The following is a 12,656-nucleotide window of genomic DNA, read 5'->3' as shown; positions in this document are numbered from 1 at the left end:
TGAATTTGTTTATTGTTTTAAAGAGAGGTAGTGTGTTATGTTCTTGAGTTTCTCATTGGTATCTAAATGTACCTGCTTTACTTTGAACTGAATTTCTCTTGCCTTTTTTGCTTTTTTGAATTTATTAACCAGCATAGGCTGTAATTATCTTTGATATTTTTTGTGGGTTAAGGGCCAAATACAGGGGAATTGGCTCTTGGAATTTTTTTTTTTTTTTTTTTTTTAGTGCCATACGGGTGGCATATGGAGATTCCCAGGCTAGGGGTCCAATTGGAACTACAGCCGCCGGCCTACACCACAGCCACAGCAACATCAGATCTGAGCTGTGTCGCAACCTACATTACAGCTTACGGCAACGCCAGGTCCTTAACCCACTGAGCGAGGCCAGGGATCGAACCTGGAACCTCATGGTTCCTAGTTGGATTTGTTTCCTCTGTACTACAATGGGAACTCTGGCTCTTGGAATTTTTTTAAAGTGCTCTTGGAGTTCCTGTTGTGGTTCAGCGGTTTAAGAACCCGACAAAGTGTTCGTGAGGATATGGGTTCAATCCCTGGCCTTGCTCAGTGGGTTTAGGGTCCATTGTTGCAGCAAGCTGCAGTGTAGGTTGAAGATTCGGTTTGGATCTGGTGTTGCTGTGGCTTGGCATAGGATGGCAGCTGTGGCTCTGATTCCACTCTAGCCTGGGAACCTCTATATGCTGCGGGTGCGGCCCTAAAAAGAAAAAATTGAAATAAAGTGTTCTATGTTGAATCATATGAATTATGTATTAAAATGTTATCGGGTTGCTTTAAAACTTTTTAATGTCTTTTAAAAGTCATGATGATCTAAGTATGTAATGATTATTCTTACTTGTAGTGTATAATGTAGTACAGATGTGGCCTGAATTATTTATATTCTCTGGTGATATGATTTTAGCATTGGCTTTAAAAAAAAATTGTTCTTGTACTTACATTAATTTGATCTGTTTTGAGTGCTCAGAAAGCAGAAGGTGTTTAGAAACGTACACTAATCTTAAAATTTCATAGTATGCATCGTTTCATAGATTGTTTTCTTTTATGGTGAGGATCCCTGAATTATGTTGTCATCTTGGGGAAAAGAAACTTAGGTTCACTGTGAAGTCGTTTTGAGTTTAGCTTTGTAAATTCCTAGAGGAGAACCTCTTCAAATTTACAGAGCCTATTGAATCAGTGCCTATATAGAAATGCTTGAAGGGGTCACGAGAGCATCTGATACCTCACTGGTTTATTCATCTTGAGGAAAACCTCTGACATCATTATTTTTAGAACTCTGCTACTTGTCTTGCTAGTGAAGTGAACCCACCTGGTTTGAAAAGACAGGGTAAAAATGCCATAATTATTTTGGCACAGCATGTTACAACTTACCTTCAACAGCATTTATTGTCTTTCCTGTCCTAGGTACTAGGTGCTAGGGAGACAAAGATGACTAAAGATGCGTAAATACTGTAGGAATTGCCTGAGGCTACGGTATGCAATAGTCAGGGAGAGGACTTGATGGGGAGGCCAAGATCCGAACTGACTCTTGAAGGATGAGCAGGTGATGGAGGGATAGAACATGTCAGATTAATAGGATGGGATTATTTAAGACACAGCGTCTAGGGCAAAGCTAGATGTGTTTGCAGGACACCAAAGAGATTGCTTGCCCACATGATGAGGAGTAACGCCAGGTAGGTGAAACCAGCTTAGGAAAGACTTTGAAAGCTAGGCAGAGGAATTTAGTTTAACATAGCAGGGAAAAGGGAATCGTTAAAGTGAACAGTTTTATAGGAGGAGGAAAATAGTATTTAAGAGTGATTGCTAGATGGCTAGTATTTAGGGTGGGAAGGAGAACAGAAAAACCATAATTAGGGAGGTTGAGGCATTTATAGTAATGTAGGAGTGAAGCAATAAGAATCTTAAAAAGTCAGCAGTATAAGGGGCTGATCTATAAACATTTTGGGAGTTGAGTTAAAGATTAGGTTTTGGATTACCCGTGGGCTTCATTCAGCCATGCTATCTATGGTCTACTATTAGAATAATGGATAGTATTAGCATGCTTAAAACTTTTTTTCAATAACTGCTTTATTGAGATATAAATCACATACCATAGAATTCACCTTTAATGTTTTAATGCTACTGGAACTTGCTTGCATATATTATCTGTTACTTGAGAGTGTGAAAGTACTCATGGTAGATTAACTGGTCAGTAAATAGGGAATGAAACAGAAAACGTCCATGTGTTGGAGAAGGAACCTGAGATTGGAAGGTCAGAAACCCTGCCTGGAGGGTACATCCTTGGTTCCCAACTAATAGCTGGGTGCCTGGGCTAAAAGGTCATTGAGTCTGTTTTCTTTGCTATAAAAGCAGAAACACTAATTGAATAGGCTAGTTGGGAAGCTTAGTGGAATGATGTATGAAAGGGCCAGATGCAGTGCCCGAAACGTATAAATAATAGGCAATCATAAGGAAAACAAAAACGAAGGAAGCTTGCAGATAAGCTTTGTAGGATCTCTGAAACATTTACATATTTGATAAAGTTGTTCAGACAGATGATTTGAGACAAAATATGTGACATGAGCGTATTTTCTGTAAAATTTCTTGTAAGCTGAATTACTTCTTCATTATGGCATGTGGCATATTGACTCTTGAACCTTTCTGTTTTGTTGCTAAATACCTGCTCAGGCATGTTGTGCAAATATCACTCTTCCATTTAAAGATCTGGCCACCTTTGTCAAGGTTTGAATATGTGGGAGGGATACTAGAAACAGTATGGTGATAGGTTTATTATGTAACTGAAGGTGGTGTGATCAGGCTCTCTGGTGACACCCTGAAAACATCAGTTAGTGTGCAGACAGCTGTGACCTTCAACTGTGGATCAAGGCTATCGTTATCTTGTGATTTTTAGATACACAGAAGGGTCAAACAATTTAAGCTCTGATCATAGATTTTCTTTAACATGGGACCGTTTATTTCAGACCGGGTTTTTAGAGTGTTATTTTCTGAAGAGATTACCAGCATTTTATTTGATATTTTTATGAATGTTAGGCAATGTTTTATTCTGCCAAGGGTATGTACATGTGAAAGTGAATGTTGTCCTCTTGTAGCAAAAAATATTGGGGTACAGTATACCTCTCTAATAGGATGTTCAGTGTTACATTCTGTTTTTTCTTGGAATTGAGATTTAGGGAAGAAGCTGCTATCTTCTTGTTTAATCTTTTCTTACTTTTGAATGGGAGGAAGATAAGCCCCTTTCCTTCCCTACATAAAAAAACAGTGGGATTATTAGAAAGAAGTCTGCAATAAAATTAGCGTAATAAAATCAGAAATATGAGTTTCAAAAAAACTGCAGCTTAAAATTAATAAACTAATTGGAAATTCTTGATAATTAAAAAGAATTAATAGTTCTTTTATTTTTTTTAAGATAAAACTACAATTTTTCAATGTTGGTTATGAATATACATTCACCTTCTAAATATGTTACTGATATAAGGTTAAATAAAATATCTTTGGTAATAATTGTTTACAAATAAAAATTCTGATCTAAAAATTGTGGGTCTTTTTTTGAGATTGGAACTTCTTATGGAAAAGATTATATGACATGATTCAGTTTTAAAAACATTGGCACAACATTATAACTCAACTATACTTTAAAAACAAGAACAACAGCAACAACAAAAAACCCTGTTGATTCCCCCAAAATTTTGCTTTACTATTCCATATTTTATCTTTTATAAACCAACTTTTTTTTTTCTTTTTTTGTTTAGCAGTATAGCGTGTAGTGTTTAAGAACATGCGCTCTTGAGTTAAATCTCTTGCCTGGGTTAAACCTTCATTTACCTTCGTGTCTTAGTTTTCTTGTTCATAAAATGGGGATATTACTAATGCCTGCATCAGTGGTCTTTGTGTTGATCAAATGAGATAATGCTTGAAAGGCAGTTAAAATAGGGTCTCTGGCACATAGTAAATACTCTGTAAGTGTTATTTATTATTCTTCTATTTTGATGTTATTGTATAGGTACAGCTGCCTTTAAAGACTATGCTAAAGACATTTTGCTTTTGCTTAAATACTTAGGGCTTTTTTTGATTATATAACTATGCTTTAGAAATTTAGAAATTGTATTTGGCCAACTTACGTTATAGATACTCTCAGTATGGGAATTACTACCCGTGACTATTGAGCATTTGAAATGTGATTAACTTGGATTGAGAATGTTGTATGTATGAAGTACAGATTTCAAAGACTTAGTTCAGAAAAAAGATAAATTATCTTATTAATGATTTTAACATTGTTACATGTTGAAATAATAATTTGAGTATGCTGGGATAAATGCAGTGTAGTGTTAAAATTAATTTCGTCTGTTTCTTTTTACTTTTTTAAAATGTCTTGCATTTTATTCCAGTTGCACAGTGCCTTATGAACAATGAGAAACATATTTAGGAAATAATCTTAATTTAGAAAATAACCTACTTCAGATGCTTTTGTTTGTATATTGTACAATTCTTTAGGCTATATTATGAGACAGATCTTTAGACTCACCATTTAGCTCCATGACACTTTTTTTTATCATTTTATTTGATTAAATATATCTTCTGTTTCTTATTGATTTTTCAAGTACTTAACTACATTAGTTTCCCAAATTACAGTAAAAGGAAAAAAATTGCTTATAAGTATCTTCATAGCTAACCATTGACTGTAGTAAAACATTCTTGTAGGTTGGTAAAAACCCAAATACTTGGTGTACTGGGTAAATATATTTACTTTTAGCTGTTTAATGAAGTGAGAGACCTTGAGTTTTGTTTGGCAAAGATGACCTTTTACTATGCAGTTTCATCAGGAGCTGTTTGGTTGAAAATATGGGGGTTTTCCCTTTGAGAATTGTTTGTGACTGGTAATTTTAATTGAGCACGTAATTCCAGAGGCAGGTAGTGCTCTTGAAGTTATAATTATTTTGGGGGCATTAAATGGGAAGAAATTGGAATGTGCTCTTCTCCAGGTGTAATATCAATGACTTGGGAGAATAGTAGCAGGAAATATTACTGGGAATGTGTATGTAACATTCTTTTTTTTTTTTTTTAAGAGTTTAAAAAGTACTTTTATTTATTTTTTTATTTTATTTTCCCACTGTACAGCAAGGGGATCAAGTTATCCTACATGTGTACATTACAATTACATTTTTTCCCCCACCCTTTCTTCTGTTGCAACGTAAGTATCTAGACAAAGTTCTCAATGCTATTCAGCAGGATCTCCTTGTAAATCTAAGTTGTGTCTGATAAGCCCAAGCTCCCAATCCCTCCCACTCCCTCCCCCTCCCATCAGGCAGCCACAAGTCTTTTCTCCAAGTCCATAATTTTCTTTTCTGAGGAGATGTTCATTTGTGCTGGATATTAGATTCCAGTTATAAGTGATATCATATGGTATTTGTCTTTGTCTTTCTGGCTCATTTACTCAGTATGAGATTCTCTAGTTCCATCCATGTTGCCGCAAATGGCATGATGTCATTCTTTTTTATGGCTGAGTAGTATTCCATTGTGTATATATACCACATCTTCCAAATCCAATCCTCTGTCGATGGACATTTGGGTTGTTTCCATGTCCTGGCCATTGTGAATAGTGCTGCAATGAACATGCGGGTGCATGTGTCTCTTTTAAGTAGAGTTTTGTCTGGATATATGCCCAAGAGTGGGATTGCGGGGTCATATGGAAGTTCTATGTATAGATTTCTAAGGTATCTCCAAACTGTTCTCCATAGTGGCTGTACCAGTTGACATTCCCACCAACAGTGCAGGAGGGTTCCCTTTTCTCCACAGCCCCTCCAGCACTTGTTATTTGTGGATTTATTAATGATGACCATTCTGACTGGTGTGAGGTGATATCTCATGGTAGTTTTGATTTGCATTTCTCTTATAACCAGCGATGTTGAGCATTTTTTCATGTGTTTGCTGGCCATCTGTATATCTTCTTTGGAGAAATGTCTATTCAGGTCTTTTGCCCATTTTTCCATTGATTGATTGGCTTTTTGCTGTTGGGTTGTATAAGTTGTTTATATATTCTAGAGATTAAGCCCTTGTCGGTTGCATCATTTGACACTATTTTCTCCCATTCTGTAAGTTGTCTTTTTGTTTTCTTTTGGGTTTCCTTTGCTGTGCCAAAGCTTTTCAGTTTGATGAGGTCCCATGGGTTTATTTTTGCTCTAATTTCGATTGCTTTGGGAGACTGACCTGAGAAAATATTCATGATGTTGATGTCAGAGAGTGTTTTGCCTATGTTTTCTTCTAGGAGTTTGATGGTGTCCTGTCATATATTTAAGTCTTTCAGCCATTTGGAGTTTATTTTTGTGCATGGTGTGAGGGTGTGTTCTGGTTTCATTGCTTTGCATGCAGCTGTCCAGGTTTCCCAGCAATGCTTGCTGAAGAGACTTTCTTTTTCCCATTTGATGTTCTTGCCTCCCTTGTCAAAGATGAATTGACCATAGGTGTCAGGGTTTATTTCCGGGTTCTCTATTCTGTCCCATTGGTCTGTCTGTCTGTTTTGATACCAGTACCACACTGTTTTGATGACTGTGACTTTGTAGTATTTCTTGAAGTCTGGGAGAGTTCTGCCTCCTGCTTGGTTTTTGTTTCTCAGGATTGCTTTGGCGATTCTGGGTCTTTTGTGGTTCCATATAAATGTTTGGATTGTTTGTTCTAGTTCTGTGAAAAATGTCCTGGGTAATTTGATAGGGATTGCATTGAATCTGTAGATTGCTTTGGGTAGTATGGCCATTTTTACAGTATTGATTTTTCCAATCCAGGAACATGGAATATCTTTCCATTTCTTTACATCTTCTTTGATTTCTTTCATTAAAGTTTTATAGTTCTCGGCATATAGGTCCTTTACCTCCTTGGTCAGGTGTATTCCGAGGTATTTGATTTTGTGAGGTGCAATTTTAAAAGGTATCGTATGTTTGTATTCCTTTTCTAATATTTCATTGCTGGTATACAGAAATGCAACTGACTTCTGAATGTTCATCTTATATCCTGCTACTTTGCTGAATTTATGAATCAGTTCAAGTAGTTTTGGGGTTGAGTCCTTCGGGTTTTCTATGTATAGTATCATGTCATCTGCATACAGTGACAGTTTGATCTCTTCTCTTCCTATATGGATGCCTTTTATTTCTTTTGTTTGTCTAATTGCTGTGGCTAGGACTTCCAAAACTATGTTGAAGAGCAGTGGTGAGAGTGGGCATCCCTGTCTTGTTCCAGATTTGAGTGAGAAGGCTTTCAGTTTTTTCCCATTGAGTATTATATTTGCTGTGGGTTTATCCTAAATGGCTTTGATTATGTTCAGGAATGTTCCCTCTATACCCACTTTGGTGAGGGTCTTGATCATGAATGGATGTTGGACTTTGTTAAATGCTTTTTCTGCTTCTATTGAGATGATCATATGATTTTTGACTTTTTTTTTTGTTAATGTGGTGTATGATGTTGATTGATTTGCGTATGTTGAACCATCCTTGTGAACCTGGGATGAACCCAACCTGGTCATGGTGTATAATTTTTTTGATATGTTGTTGGATTCGGTTGGCTAAGATTTTGTTGAGAATTTTTGCATCTATATTCATCAATGATATTGGGTGATAGTTTTCTTTTTTGGTGGTATCTCTGTCTGGTTTTGGAATGAGGTGATGGTGGCATCATAGAATGTCTTTGGGAGTATTCCTTCTTCTTCAACCTTTTGAAAGAGTTTAAGGAGGATGGGCACCAATTCCTCTTTATATGTTTGATAGACTTCGCCTGTGAAGCCATCTGGTCCTGGACTTTTATTTGTAGGGAGTGTTTTTATGACCTCTTCAATTTCATTTCTAGTGATTGGTCTGTTTCTACTTGATTCAGTTTTGGCAGGCTGTAAGATTCTAGAAAATTGTCCATTTCTTCCAGATTGTCAAACTTGTTGGTGTATAGTTGTTAACATTCTTTCTGCTAATTTTTAGCGATGGTTTTTAGTGACGCATAGTTTTGTGTACCAGATAAATAGGAATAGACTTCGTATAGGATAGAGTACTTTTCTTAGATGTTTTCAGGGAAACCTAGAGTGACTGAGAGAAAATTTCCTTAAAGTGAGGAAACTTAGAACTGTATATTTCTTTCATTATGCTTGTTCAGAAAGTAACACTGATGTGTGCACCAAGACTAGAAAGGAAACTAAATTTAGATTTTTGAGGATGAATATTTAGATTAATATTAATTTAAATTACCTAAATAGCACATTCTTACTGAAAAAGAGTAACAGTTCAGATAAAAATGTTCCATTCCTGGAGTTCCCGTTGTGGTGCAGTGGTTAACGAATCCGACTAGGAACCATGAGGTTGCGGGTTCGGTCCCTGTGCTTGCTCAGTGGGTTGGCGATCCGGCGTTGCCGTGAGCTGTGGTGTGGGTCGCAGACGCGGCTCGGATCCAGCGTTGCTGTGGCTCTGGCATAGGCCGGCAGCTACAGCTCCGATTCGACCCCTAGCCTGGGAACCTCCATATGCCGTGGGAGCGGCCCAAGAAATAGCCAAAAGACAAAAAAAAAATGTTCCATTCCTTCATCCATCCCCTTTGCCTTACATAGCTATGTAAATTAAAAAAAAATACACACATACACACATACACACACGTGTTTGAGAGTGGCGTCTTGTAATATTTCTGCAGCTTGCTTTTTCATAACTTAAATGTCTTTCGGCTCCCTTCCTTCCTCCTCCTCCTCTCCTTCCCTTCCCTCCCTCCCTGCAGACCCCCCACCCCTAGCCTCTCTTTCAGTACAGAAAGATCCTTACCTCATTCCATTAAACTTCTACAAAGAATTTAATTTTTCTCATACTCTTATTTTGGATATTGGGTTTTTGATGGGAACATATTTATTTATTTATGGCCTTTTTTTTTTTTTTTTTTTTGGCTTTACTAGGGCTGTTCCCTTGGTATGTGGAGGTTCCCAGGCTATGGGTCGAATCGGAGCTGTAGCCGCCAGCCTACACCACAGCCACAGCAATGCAGGATCTGAGCCTCGTCTGCAACCTACACCACAGCTAATGGCAACGCCGGATCCTTGACCCACTGAGCAAGGCCAGGGGCTGAACCCACAACCTCATGGTTCCTAGTCGGATTCGTTAACCACTGTGCCCAACGGGAACTCTGGGAACATATTTATTTATGCTTCTTTGCTGTAGAACATATTTAAATATTAATAAGTGAGCAATTCACAATGAAGCATATGATCACTGAAAAGAGTGGTATTTCTTGAGGTTAAGTGGCATTCATTTTAAGAATGTATTTTGTCCATCTATATTATGAAGTCTGGAATGGGGCTTCCACTTTCTACTTCTCAGGTCCAAAAAAGGGATTTTACATTTATCCTTATTACATTTTTTTTTTTTCTGGAATAACGCATTTTATCCTGTTAGATTCCAGGGTTTTATATCATGATTCTGTCATCTGTTTTTTTAATTTTAAATTTGAATATTTAATTTTAACAATATAAAATTCTCACTAATTTACTTGTTTAACGAAAATGTGTTTGTTCACTGTATGTACACAACAGTGTATTGGACAATCTATGAAATAGATAAAAGAATAAAGCTTAGTCCTGTCTTCAAGGGCTTAAAGTCTACTGGGGAGATAAGCTTTTTACATAAAAATTGTAATATAGGGAAACAATTAATGGTGTTAAAAATATCTTCCACGGATGTTTAGGCATGAGAGAGGTAGCTTTTATTTTGGAGAGAGGTTCAGGAAACTTTTTTTTTTTTTTCCCTTTTTGCCTTTTCTAGGGCCACTCCCGTGGCATATGGAGGTTCCCAGGCTAGGGGTCTAATCGGAGCTGTAGCCGCCAGCCTACACCACAGCCACAGCAATGCGGGATCCGAGCCGTGTCTGTGATCTACACCACAGCTCACAGCAACGCCGGATCCTTAACCCACTGAGCAAGGCCAGGGATCGAACCCGCAACCTCATGGTTCCTAGTCAGATTTGTTAACCACTGAGCCACGACGGGAACTCCAGGAAACGTTTCTTGTGAGAGAGAAATTTGAGATAAAGGTCAAATGCTTTGGTGGGGTTTAACATGTAGATTTAGATACTGTGTATACTAGAAAGAGAATAATGTGAAGTTTAGAAATCAGTAGTGCTATTTCACATGCATTATTCATTATTTTCTAAATTATATAAAATCTACTTAAAAAATTCAAGTTCTAGGAGTTCCCGTCGTGGTGCAGTGGTTAACGAATCCGACTAGGAACCATGAGGTTGCAGGTTCGATCCCTGCCCTTGCTCAGTGGGTTGCCGATCCGGCGTTGCCATGAGCTGTGGTGTAGGTCGCAGACGCAGCTCGGATCCAGTGTTGCTGTGGCTCTGGCGTAGGCAGGCAGCTACAGCTCCGATTGGACCCCTAGCCTGGGAACCTCCATATGCTGTGGGAGCGGCTGAAGAAATGGCAAAAAGACAAAAAAAAAAAAAATTCAAGTTATAAACTTTCACAGATTTACTTATACCAGATTAATACTACCTTGTATTGTACCTTGTATTTTCTTTCTTCTTCTTTTTTTTTTTTTGTCTTTTTGCTATTTCTTGGGCCGCTCCTGCAGCATATGTAGGTTCCCAGGCTAGGGGTCTAATCGGAGCTGTAGCCACCTGCCTATGCCAGAGCCACAGCAACGCGGGATCCGAGCCGCGTCTGCAACCTACACCACAGCTCACGGCAACGCCGGATCGTTAACCCACTGAGCTAGGGCAGGGACCGAACCTGCAACCTCATGGTTCCTAGTCGGATTCGTTAACCACTGCACCACGACGGGAACTCCTATTTTCTTAATTATAGTGTCATCAATGTAAGAATCTCTTACTTTATTTGAAACGCCTGTGTCCATGGTGAAAGGACATTTCGACCACAATGAAGTTAACAAATTTTGTCTTGTATGCTATTATACATTTTTTAAAACCTTTTTTTTTTACTTACTTCATGGGATGGAATAGTGTTATTTATCATATGACTTATATTTCCTACCTAATTTGATCTTCAAAACTACCTAATATTAAGGCTGACTTAACTTTAAGAAAACTTATTTTCAGAGGATCAATTTTCAATCCAAGGTTTCACTGTGGAAGAATTCTATAGTTCTTTGGATGCCCCTCATCCACTTTTTTTCCCCCCCCTCTTTTTTGGCTGTACCTGTGGCATGCAGAAGTTCCTGGGCCAGGGATTGAACCTGGGCCATAGCAGCGACCTGGGCCACTGCAGCTACAATACCAGATCCTTAACCTGCGGCACCACAAGGGAACTCTATCCACTTATTTTTTCATGTCGTCGAATTTCATATCTTCTACACATTTGATAAACCTATCTATTTCTTTCTTTCTGAATCATTAGTAAAATCATTTAGTATTAAGGGACATGTAAAGAAAGCTTTTCTAAATTGACATGATCCATTATCAGCACTGTGGATATAGCTTTTCAATTTCTTATGAATAGCTTTTCAATTGCTTATGAATGTCAGTAACCGGTGTTACTTGTATTTCTCCGTCTTGCTGTAAATTAGTGCTTCTTAAGGGTGAATTTGCCTCCCAGCGGAACTTTGGCACATCTGGAGGGTTATTTTTGGTCATCACAACTGGCGAGTGCTACGGCATCTAGTTGGTAGAGGCCAGAGATGCTGCTAAAGGTCCTACAGTGCTCCTCAGAGCCCCTACAACAAAGATTTGCCTCAAAATGTCAATAAGGCAGAGGTTAAACCTGCCATAACCTATTGGAAGACAGTTTAGTAGATGCTTTGTTGATGTCCAGACATCCTTATTTCTCCAAGTGCTGTTGCTCATAGAATAAGTGACGGCTTAGGCCAGCATGTTTTATTCTCAGTGAATCTCTCTCTGCTTCTGTTAAATACGTTTTTGACCTGCTCTTAATATTGTTGCACAGAATTGTCACCAAACCTTTCTGCTTCTGTTGTTCTGTAATTGGGGATCTATGTTTTTCTTTTTGACAATTAGGATTCCATTTCTCTCCTTTAATCTTTTAGAGACATCTTCCAATTTATATGATAACTCAAAGGTTAGTGATATCCTTTAGCAATTTCATTTACAAATGCATTTTGGCTAAAAACACTGTTGTAGGAACTAGATGCTTTATTATATTTTTTGCCAAGTTTGCACTTCAGTCCTCTTTCAATAGTGCATATTATGAGACTTGAAAAAAATTCTGTGGCATTTGGAGAGGGAGAATTGAAAAGGGCATAGTGAATAGTGGAGGACTGGAGTATGATTATCAAGTGAAGCATCTTTGAAAACGAACAGACAGTTGTTTGTTCTGGTGACACATATTTTGTTGTCAGGCACTTTGAAACTATGAGAGATACAAGATTGTATTCCAGAATGCCAAGGAAGTAGGCTTTTACTGGGAAAATGGCATTAATAATAATAATAAAATAATATACAGGTGATTTATACTTGGCCTTAATACTGAAACCAGTGTTGTTACGTCCTTTCCTGTTCGAGGAAGGAGAATGTGAATGAAATGGGGAATTGCATTGCTGAACCACTCCCTTAACTCTTCTGGCCAGTCAGCTTTCCTTCTGTTATCTGTTTCATGCCTTAGAGTTGTAAGAAGCTCTGGAGAATGTTCCAGTGGCCAGTTGTCCAAGCCTTTCCTCCCC

At 37.9% G+C, this 12,656-nt stretch overlaps 1 protein-coding gene across 1 annotated transcript in view; it reads left to right on the top strand.

The window, feature by feature from the left end:
• RFC1 (replication factor C subunit 1) overlaps positions 1 to 12,656 on the top strand; it is an 80,565-nt gene that overhangs the window by 22,855 nt on the left and 45,054 nt on the right.

Source organism: Phacochoerus africanus, chromosome 10, assembly GCF_016906955.1.
Source record: "Phacochoerus africanus isolate WHEZ1 chromosome 10, ROS_Pafr_v1, whole genome shotgun sequence".
In the NCBI taxonomy this organism is placed as follows: Eukaryota; Metazoa; Chordata; class Mammalia; order Artiodactyla; family Suidae; genus Phacochoerus; species Phacochoerus africanus.
This window is presented reverse-complemented; position numbering and strand designations above follow the sequence as displayed.